Source organism: Anolis carolinensis, unplaced genomic scaffold (genome assembly GCF_035594765.1).
Source record: "Anolis carolinensis isolate JA03-04 unplaced genomic scaffold, rAnoCar3.1.pri scaffold_8, whole genome shotgun sequence".
NCBI lineage: Eukaryota > Metazoa > Chordata > Lepidosauria > Squamata > Dactyloidae > Anolis > Anolis carolinensis.
The window spans coordinates 17276586-17287193 of NW_026943819.1; the positions used below are offsets into that span (position 1 = coordinate 17276586).

Sequence of the window (10608 nt, forward strand, 5' to 3'; positions counted from 1 at the left end):
CTTTGAGGTTCAAATTGGTGCAATAATATTTGCACAGGTGTAATTGCTTCCAGATTTGCAAAGAGTGCACCAAAGAGTGCAACTGTAGGCACTGGTATCATCAAGCATGTATGCATCATGTTAATAGTTGACTGATTGTTTTCTTAAAATATTATTGTGAAGATGAAGTAGCGTAATTCCTACTACTCTACCCAGGAAAATAAACTCACAAAAAGATTGAGTGAATTGGTGCTACCCCTTTAATAAAACAACATAGTCAGATGTGCCGTGGTGGAAAGTAGCTACATCTGTCGCCTTGAGACTTCGCCTTGAAGTATTGAGAGGTGTCATCTGGGGCCATCTCAGCCGAGTCTCAAAACCGTAGGCACTCTGACAGAGAAACCTATTAGAAGGCACAACCATCATTAATATCCCAATGACATTTTGGCAGATAGCATGGAGAAGGTGAATAAATCTTTCATAACAAGGGCTACTCTAGCAAAAACATCCAATGATATTACAATCCCTATGTGTTCAGCTGATACATTCCAAGACCTCCCTTGGGCACCTGATACTATGCTGAACCCTATTTTATACTATAGTTGGGCTGGATAAGGGACTTCTACTAGATATCCAATAGCAGTTGAGAACAAGATAATAGAGCTTTTGTCCAAAGTTTAAAGACGTTCATAAGGCTAGTTTGGATAGCTTCTTTAAAATTCAAACTAAAGTGCAGAGTAGATTCACCACTCCTGTTGTGACTGCGCCTTCGGGGACTATGGATGATGGTGGTGGAATTAGAAGAGGAAGGAAAAACCCTCGCGAGGAGGGCTCATTGGAGGAGTTGCGCAGGAAACGGATTAGAGAGCTCAATGGGGAATCTTCTGAGGAAGTTTCAGATGGGGAGTTTGGGGAAGAAATGGATGCTGGTGAACAGGTGGTGGCTGAGGAAGTGGGCACTGAATGGGCACAGCCACCGGAGATGTCTGGGGAATTGGGGCCTATGGATACTACTGAACCTGGGGTATCTTCAGGAGCAGATCCCACTTGGGCTGCTTGGAGAAGGGAGGATGGTTCTTTAAGTGTGCATGGGGTTGAGTGTGGGCAGGATGATTGGAACTCCGACGAGCAATTAGGCACGCCTGATCCACGAGCTCTAGCTGTGTGGAGTTCTGATTCTGAGTAAGATCTGGGACACCTGTTGTTTGGGTGTGAGTGTTTGGACACCCAAGAGGAAGGGGAATAAATTGGGAATGTTTGGTCACTTCACTTTGCGTGTGGCAAGGTGTTGCTGAAGCGCCATTGGGATTTCTGTTCGTTCAAGAAGACTGGACTGGGACTTTGCTTCTGATCTGCTGTTACCATCGTTGCCTTGGCTCTTTGTGCCATTTTGTGGACCTGGTTTTGATGACTGCACCCTTTTGGACCCTGGACTGTAACTCGACCTTGCTTCTGCCTTCGCCCTTTGATGGATGACTACTCCGGTTGGCTTGCTAAAACATACTTTTGATATATATTTTTGTTTGAACTGCTTTTTAAACACTGATAGTTAAGTGTTTAAAGCTATCTTCTGTGTTTATGTTTACTTTTTGGCCTATCTCCTGAATAAACTCTGTTTTGTTTGTTAATTGGCATCTGACTCTTGACAACTCCACTGACATTAAACTGTTTCCTTCAGGTAGAACAATATTAGTATTTCAGACTGAATAATCCAGTTGCATGAACTAGTAGACTGGATCGGAGAAAGTGAACACACAATTATGGATCACTACCACATTTTCCCAAGATCTGTGGGACAATAGGAAGAGGGCTTGGAAATCTTAATACAGTAGAGGAGAAACAATATTAGCTTCATATTCATACCAATGCTCATTGGAAGCCATTGCAGAAACTCTGCTCATCACAGCAGAATGTAGCTATTACGTGATAACCAAGACCGAATGAAACTGATGAATCTGTGCATTCAGAAAGTGACTCGGTGCATCCGGTCCTCTGAAAATTATCCCCGTCTTCTGTAGTGTGATGACTCATGGGCCATGTAGTCCTGTTCCTAGCGCTGTTGTGACAGATGAAGAGGAAAACTTAGGTTTCCCACCGTTTCAGCCAGAATTGGAGCTTTCACAGCCAGAGATGGAGCCCCTGCACCTGCAGGAGATTTGCCTCCCAGAAGTTTCCCAAACAAGCCCTGAGCCGAAATCTCCCCCTTTTTCTCGCCGTGATTATTGTCAACAACAAAGGGGAGCTCAACAGGCTAATCGCAGAAGCCTGAGAATCGCGGCCAAACAAATGGTTGATTAAACCTGCTTCCCATGGGAATCTTTAGGGAGTCATGCATCTGGACTCAGAGAATGGCTTTCGGTTCTGGTTCCCCAGAGAATTGTTCTCTGGCGGGAAAACGAGACCCTACTTAGGTGTTTTGCCCTCGTAGGAATCTTGCGGAGTCAATTCGTCAACTACGGGAGTAGGTTGTGTGTGGACTACGCTCCCGTTTCCAGCCTTGCTTTGCTTCCCAGGACCTTGTTTTGCTTCACGGACCCAGCCTTGCCTTCCGGACCTCGCCACGAATTTATCACGGATCCTGTTTTTGCTCCTTGTTCTTTGTTGCCTTGAATTAAGCCTTGTATCCAAGAATCAAGTTATTTCCTTGCCTTGCCTAAGTTTCATGGACTAAAGGACCTTGTCATCTCCCCTCACTTTGCTTGGCAAAGTGAGTGTTTCGGTTACTGGATTACAACTTTGGACCTTAATATTTCATATTGGACATTGTTTCCCTGGACTAATTTTGACCTTTCCTGAAAGGTCTACTTCTGAACTATTTCCTACACTTGCTTTTATTAACTTTATATATTTCCTCAATAAAGATATTAGATAGATTCTGGCCTCTGTGTATGGTTATTGGTGCTCTGCAGCCTGGGTCGTGACATGTAGAAAAGGAGGAAAAGAAACATGTTAGTATAGCTGCATCTCTTATTAATGTCTGCCCTGAAATCCCATTTTACACCCATACTTTGAAAACAGGGTCCTTCCCTATTTTCATGAACTCAGTGTTCACAAATCATTTAGAGCAATGGTAGAAGTTAAAACAAAATTTGGCAAGGATGGGCAATAATCCAGAATTCTGGATCAATCTAATATGTCTTGGGTTGAAATGGTAACTACCATGAATTTAATACTCAGGACATACAATGAAGATCATGAAAAGGCATTAGTACTACATAACTTCAGAATATTAATAACATGGCACAACTATACAGACAATAAGACATGTTAATAATGTCATAGAATCATAGTGTTGGGAGAGACCACATGGGCCATCTAGTCCAACTCCCTACCATGCAGGAAAAGCACAATCAAAGTACCCCTGAGAGATGGCCATCCGCCCTCTATTTAAAAAGCCTCCAAGCATGGAGGTTCCACCACACTCTGAGGCAGAGAGTTTCATTGCTGAACAGCTCTTACTGTCAGGAAGTTCTTCTTAATGTTCAGGTGGAATCTCCTTTCCTGTAATTTGAACCCATTGCTCCGAATCTTAGTCATAAAAACTTTAAATATGATCAGTACTGGGCCCAGAACCAAATCCTGTAGCACTCTACTGGTCGCTTTTTCCAGGATGAAGAGGGACCACTGGTGAGCACCTTTTGGGTTTGGTCACATTACATATCCACCTGATAGTAGCATTGGCTATCCTATATTTGACAAATTCATTTGCAAGAAGGTCATGGGGAACCTTGTCAAAGGCCTTGCTGAAATCAAGATATTCTACATTCACAGCATTGCCTGCATCTACCAAGCTTGTAACTCTATCGAAAAAAGATATTAGTCCGGCATGACTTGTTCTTGAGAAATCCATGTTGACTTTTAGTAACTGTTTTGTCATGCTAAGAGTTAATATGTAACTGCACCATCAAGTCCCCAAAGTCACTTGGAATTTAACATACTTGGGTTAATAGTCACAGACAGGCATTTTTGTCCTGGTGCAGCTATACAAGCTGACTTTTCTGTCAGACACTTAGCTGTGACGGGATCAAATCTTTTGCAGACCAAGCAGCGAAGCTGACTCGGAGCTGGAAAGGGAAAGAGCATAATGCAGAAAGTATTAGATTTAAAACCAAATATGATCTGGCATTTCCACTTTTTTTAATCAGAGGTTCTCTGTCTTTGAAATTTTCACATGGATATGACATATTACCTTTAGTATCAGAAAAAGCACAGCTCTCTCTGAGTGCCGTCTAGACATTTATATGAATCTGTTAACAACAATATGTACTGTTTATAGTAGACTCTGCAGAAAATGCTTCAGCTGTACTCCATAAAAAAGGAAAATGAGCCTGTTTTGCAAGTCTTGCAAATGCTGATTTTTTTTATCAGTAAATGTTTTATTTGTTATCTATTTTATATATTTTGTATCTAAGGCATCAGACTTTAGAAACCACTTTTCCTGGGGTTGTTTGCACTCAACACCCTTTCACTGAAGCTGAGTGAAGGCACCTTTTTAAAACACTTATTTCAGAGCATGAAGCATGAAGGAGTATTAGCCATTTTTAAAAAAAGATATAAATTACCTCCTTGGTTCTAAAGATTATGGAGGAAGAAAGGATTCTATGCCTTCCATCTCAGCTTCTCCCCCTTAATTACGTCATCGTTTATTTACAAATAGGCAAAGGAGGAGTCTCATCATATGTTAAACTAGCTGTGCCCGGCCATGCGTTGCTGTGGCGAAGAATGGTGGTATGGGAAATAAAGTATTGAGGAATTGGTGGTAGTTAAGGTCAAGGGTAAAGGTTTCCCCTGACGTTAAGTCCAGTCATGTCTGATTCTGGGGGTTGGTGCTCATCTCCATTTCTAAGCCGAAGAGCCGGCGTTGTCTGTAGACTCTTCCAAGGTCATGTGGCATGACTGCATGGAGCGGCGTTACCTTCCCGCCGGAGCAGTACCTATTGATGCACTCACATTTACATGTTTTTGAACTTCTGGGTTGGTAGAAGCTGGGGCTAACAGTGGGGGCTCTCTCCGCTCCCCCAATTCAAACCTGCGGCCTTTCGGTCCAGAAGTTCAGCAGCTCAGCGCTTTAACATGCTGCGCCATCAGGGGATATTATTTCCTAAAGGTTGTGAATATACAATATTTCTGATTGTTGTTTTTTTTGTCTGTTGGAGGCAAGTATGAATGCTGCAATTAGGAAAAATGATTAGGATGTAATGGCCTTGCAGCTTTAAAGCCTGGCAGTTTCTTCTGAGTGATTTTTTTGTTGGGAGGTGTTAGCTGGCCCTGATTCTTTCCTGTCTGGAATTCCCTTGTTTTCAGAGTGGTGTTGTTTGCGATATTTTATATGCTTCTACTGTCTGTGGCCCTGAGAAAACAGAGGATTGGCCAGACTTTGATGATGGGAATACTTTGTTGGGAGGTGTTAGCTGGCCCTGATTGTTTTCTGTGTGGAATTCCCCTATTTTCAGAGTGTTGTTCTTTATTTAGTGTTCTGATTTTAGAGATTGTATTGTTCTGTTTTATTATACCACATTAATTTTTATATATTCTGATTTTAGTGTTTTTGAATACTTGGAGCCAGATTGTATTCATTTTCACGGTTGACCGCAACACAATAATAATAATAATAATAATAATAATAATAATAATAATAATAATAGTAATGATAGTAATAATAATGACTTTGGTAATACATAGTGCTTCACTGCCTTCTCAGCTTCCTTTCTGGAAGAATCCTTTCTTGGGAGGTGTTAGCTGGCCCTGATTGTTTCCTTTGTGGAATTTCCAATTTCCTTGCTTTATTTACTTTCTTTATTTCTTTATTTACTGTCCTGGTTTTAGAGATTATATTGTTCTGCATTATTCTATCCTAGAAATTATTTCATATCAAAGTAGAATCTCACTTATCCAACATTCGCTTATACAATGTTCTGGATTATCCAACGCAGTCTGCCTTTTCATAATCAATGTTTTTGTAGTCAGTGTTTTAAATTCATTGTGATATTTTACTGGTAAATTTGTAAATACAGTACAGTAAAGTCTTACTTATCCAACATAAGTGGGCTGGCAAAATGTTGGATAAGCGAATATGTTGGATAATAAGGAGGCGTTAAGGAAAAGCCTATTAAATATCAAATTAGGTTATGATTTTACAAATGAAACACCAAAACATCATGTTAGACAACAAATTTGGCAGAAAAAGTAGTTCAATACGCAGTAATGCTATGTATTAATTACTGTATTTATTAATTTAGCACCAAAATATCACGATATATTGAAAACATTGACTACAAAAATGCGTTGGATAATCCAGAACGTTGGATAAGCGAGTGTTGGATAAGTGAGACTCTACTGTAATTACTACATAGCATTACTGCGCGTGGAACTACCTTTTCTGTCAAATTTGTTGTATAATATGATGTTTTGGTGCTTAATTTGTATAATGATTACCTAATTTGATGTTTAATCAGCTTTTCCTGAATCCCTTCTTATTATCCAATATATTTACTTATCCTGCTGGCCTGTTTATGTTGGATAAGTGAGAGTCTACTGTATATTGATAATCTTAAATTATCTGCTTAGAACTGGATTATATGAGGCCTCTTCTTCACAGCTGTATAAAATGCACACTGAAGTGGATTATATGGCAGTGTGGAGTCAAGATAATCCAGTGCAAAGCAGATAATATAAGATTCTAAATGGGTTATATAGCTGTGTGGAAGGGCCTTGAGTCTACACTGCCATATAATCCAGTTAAAATCTGATAATCTGTGGAAGAGGCCTAAGTGAGGCCTAAATTTGCCTGTCCCCTAACTGAAACCTGGCTGTCCCTTGGTTGCTAGGCAACCATGTGGGCAGAGATTAGCCCTCTAAAGTGGCAGCAATTGGATAAAAACAATTATTGCTCTCCCTCTAATTAGGACTTTATTTTTCTTTTCTTTTTGTTGTATCAACCCTGAGGCATGTGTGATGGGTTGTGTTGTCAAATTTCGAGGTTGGGGGGCCTGTAGTTTTGTTGCTTTGTCCGCTGCCCTGATGCCATCACTCTTTTATATATATAGATTGGGCATTTTAAACGTCTCTATGCGGAGAATTGAAAAATAAGTCACTTGCCAATAAATTCAGAAATTATGGGAAATGTCAGAGTAATTTGCAGCGCAGCAGTAATTGGATGGAATCAGTGGAACACAGAATGAAGAGACATCAGAGACGTTGGTAAAACTATATACAAAGTTTTACTGACTTCAGTAATAATCAAGACAAACAGACTTGCAGACAATGGACACAGGACTTGACTTCTCAGCAGACAGCAGAACAGAACTGAACTGATGCAATCAGTAATGCACACACACTTGTGTCTGGACACTCCCCAGTTCCAGCCACACATCAAGGTCAACACAGCTTCTTAGTAATTAACTCTTTCCAGACTATAGTACACTCTGGATGATGCAATCAGTATGCAAAGCAGGCAAGACACAAATTTCATTTAAACACTACCAATACACAAATCCCACATTAACAGGAAAATCCCAAACTTTAGAAAAGGCAAGATACCTCTACCTCACATTTGAATCTTACGCCATGAGAAGGGCACCATCTGTGGCAGTTTCCTAAGTGTATGGAAACATGTACTCCATTGTGTGTGATAAAGTCATAGGTTGCTCTTTTAAAGGCAAAACAGTAGCAGATGAGTTACTGTTTCTTCTTGCAAAAATACATTGGTATTTCAGACTAGAGGTTGATGATGATCATGAGGTTGATGATCATGAAAATGATGATAAATTACTCACCTACCTCCGTCACTATGGAAGAAAATGATGAAAAACACAACATTAGTTAAAAGTGCATATAAAAGCAATATATATTAAAATCCATCAATAAATATTTGACTACTTGAAACAAATGTAAAGAAAGTGGAATGATTTGATATTGACTTGTTATGGTCATTTCTAAATGCATTAGTAACAAATCTCATTTCCATGCTTTTAACAAACTGAAGCTGCCAAATAGTGCAGTGATGCCTCAGTGTACTGCACAATCAAACTGCAAGAACTGGGAGGCTAGATGTGAGAAAGTAAAAAAAATGGAATTTTACTAGATCCTGCAATACCATGTTTGGAATTTCCTTTGTCACTAGAAGGGACTTGGGGTCATTTTGAGGAAAATCCTATTTAATATAAAATTTTGCCAGAATTTATTTTGACTCTTGGAGAGTTCCAGACAGCTGAATCAACCCTGGCAATCAATGGAGTGACAGATGTCACAGCCAGTTCACCCTCACATCGTAGATTGCAGTTCAATTCCTATCCCCATACTATTGGAGTTCTTGAAAAGATTAACCTTTTCTCTCACAAACATTTCTCATCTCTTTCACCATATTTGCTAGGACTCACTGAGGACCATGCAGAGAAAAATGGAGATAGTGGAAGCCAGCATCTTATTCATCTTTGGTTGATCCAGAAGAGAAACAAAGTCATGGAAGGATGTAAGTGGAGAGAGGAGATGGTGCAGTGAGCTCTGTTCCTCATCACTTTAAGGATTAAGTCAGAAGGAAATAGGAAGTCAGCCCCGAAGAACAGTGCATATCGATTCTTAGGTGACATTATCAACAAATAACAATCAAGAAATAGAGTGTCCTGTGACCATTTGGAAGATTCAACTGAATGGTCAGCACAATGTGCTTTAATGAACAACACAGAGATTGGAATTATCTGAAGAAGGAAATGGGCAAATAACAAAAATGTAAGACTGAGACCACTCATGGCATGGTTATCAGTTGTGACATGAAAGAAGGAAATCAATAATTGTGTATTTAATAGTTCAGAACAGGGTTTCTTCTTGCAATACAGTATATGCAGAAGATATTTGGAACTAATTGTTCACAACAGGATTTCTTCTAACACTAGAGAATATGCAGCAGATATTTGGGACTAGGGATCTCATCACATGGAAGTTTTCCTCCATTTTCCCTCTGTGTTCGCACATTGGCAAAACCGAATTCAATGGAGGCCATGATGGGAGACCATGGGGAAAGACGGGTCTCCACTCTTCCTAATCTATTCACTGATTTCCTCTCACCTTTTTGATGAAGTCCCAAATCCAATGCTATGTTCACTGTGGAGAGGTGTGGGTTGGGGAGCGGCAACCACTGCTTTGGTGCAATTCTATAAATGTCTCCATCTGTGTTAGGAAATACCGCTCAGCCTCACGTCAATACAAGGCAAGAATCTGGAGCAGATTGTTAAGGGAGCAATCTGTAATCAATTAGAATGCAATGCTGTGATACTTAAAGTCAATATGAATTTCTCAAAAACAATGCCAGACTAATCTTATCTCTTTTTTCGCTAGAGTTAAAAGATGGGTAGATGCAGGGAATGCTGTGGATGTGGTGTATCTGGATTTCAGTAAGGCCTTCAACAAGGTTCCCCATGATTTCCTGGTAAACAAATGAGTCAAATGTGGGCTAGGCAGAACCACAGTTCACTGGATCTGTAACTGGTTAAGCAAACACATCCATAGGATGCTCACCAATACTTCCACTTCATCCTGGAAAGAAGTGTCTAGTGGAGTGTCAAAGGGCCCGGTCCTGGTCCTGGTTCTATTCAACATCTTTATTAATGACAAAGATGAAGGGTTAGAAGGCACGATCATCAAGTTTGCAGACAACACCAAATTGGGAGGGATAGGGAATATTCCAGAAGACAGGAGCAGAATTCAAAACGATCCTAACAGGTTAGAGAGATGGGCCAAAACTAACAAAATGAAGTTCAACAGGGACAACTGCAAAATACTCCACTTAGGCAGAACAAATGAAATGCAAAGATACAGAATGAGGGACGCCTGGCTCAACAGCTCTACGTGTGAAAAAGATCTTGGATTCCTCATGGGGAGGAAGGTGAACATGAGCCAACAATGTGATGTGTCAGCTGAAAAAACCAGTGAGATTTTGGCCTGCATAAACAGAAATATAGCATCAGAAGCTAGATAATCATTTGTCGGGGGTGCTTTAAATGAGATTTTCCTGCTTCTTGGCAGGCGGTTGGACTGGATAGCCTACGAGATAGCTCTTCCAACTCTTAGATTCTATGATAATATATGTGGTGGCACAATATTATCACAAAAATAATGCATGGACTTCTTTCCTGCCCATGAGCTACCATCCGTGTTGGTGTATTTTATGTGTGGCCAAAGATAATTCTTCTTCCGATGTGGCCCATGAAAGCCAAAAAGTTGGACACCCCCTGGTTTAGACATTTTTTATAAATATATTGGATTTACTACATTGAATTCATGTTTATTGATGAGCTGCTTTGAGTGCCACCGTACGGCTGCATCTGGCTCCTGGTAGCTGTTCCGAGGGTTTTGGCATCTCTAATCTGTCCTTTCCATGGAGGAAAACAAAGGGCAGAAATGTTTCTCCTGGAAGGAGCCACAAGCATCAATCTACCTTTTGAACAGGTTACAAGGCCTCTCTGCATTGCTCAAAATCAAAGGAGGACAATTTCTGGCACCTTAAGTTGATTTCTTGCTACTTTGTGTTTGTTTACTACTTCAGCCCTCAAACCCGCCACAGTGCTCTAGAAATAGGTTCAAATTGGTGAGATAGTATTTGCACAAGTGAAATTGCTCCCAGGTTTGGAATGA

General features: G+C 40.3%; 1 long non-coding RNA gene across 1 annotated transcript; it reads right to left on the minus strand.

Moving 5' to 3' along the window:
- Window positions 1–221: 221 nt before the first annotated feature.
- Window positions 222–8510, minus strand: LOC134293500 (uncharacterized). Its single transcript, XR_010000444.1, has 4 exons — window positions 8358–8510; window positions 3918–4043; window positions 1843–1991; window positions 222–382 (listed from the first exon to the last, which is right to left on the minus strand). It is a non-coding gene; the product is annotated as an uncharacterized LOC134293500 (long non-coding RNA).
- Between the last annotated feature and the right edge of the window lie 2098 nt (window positions 8511–10608).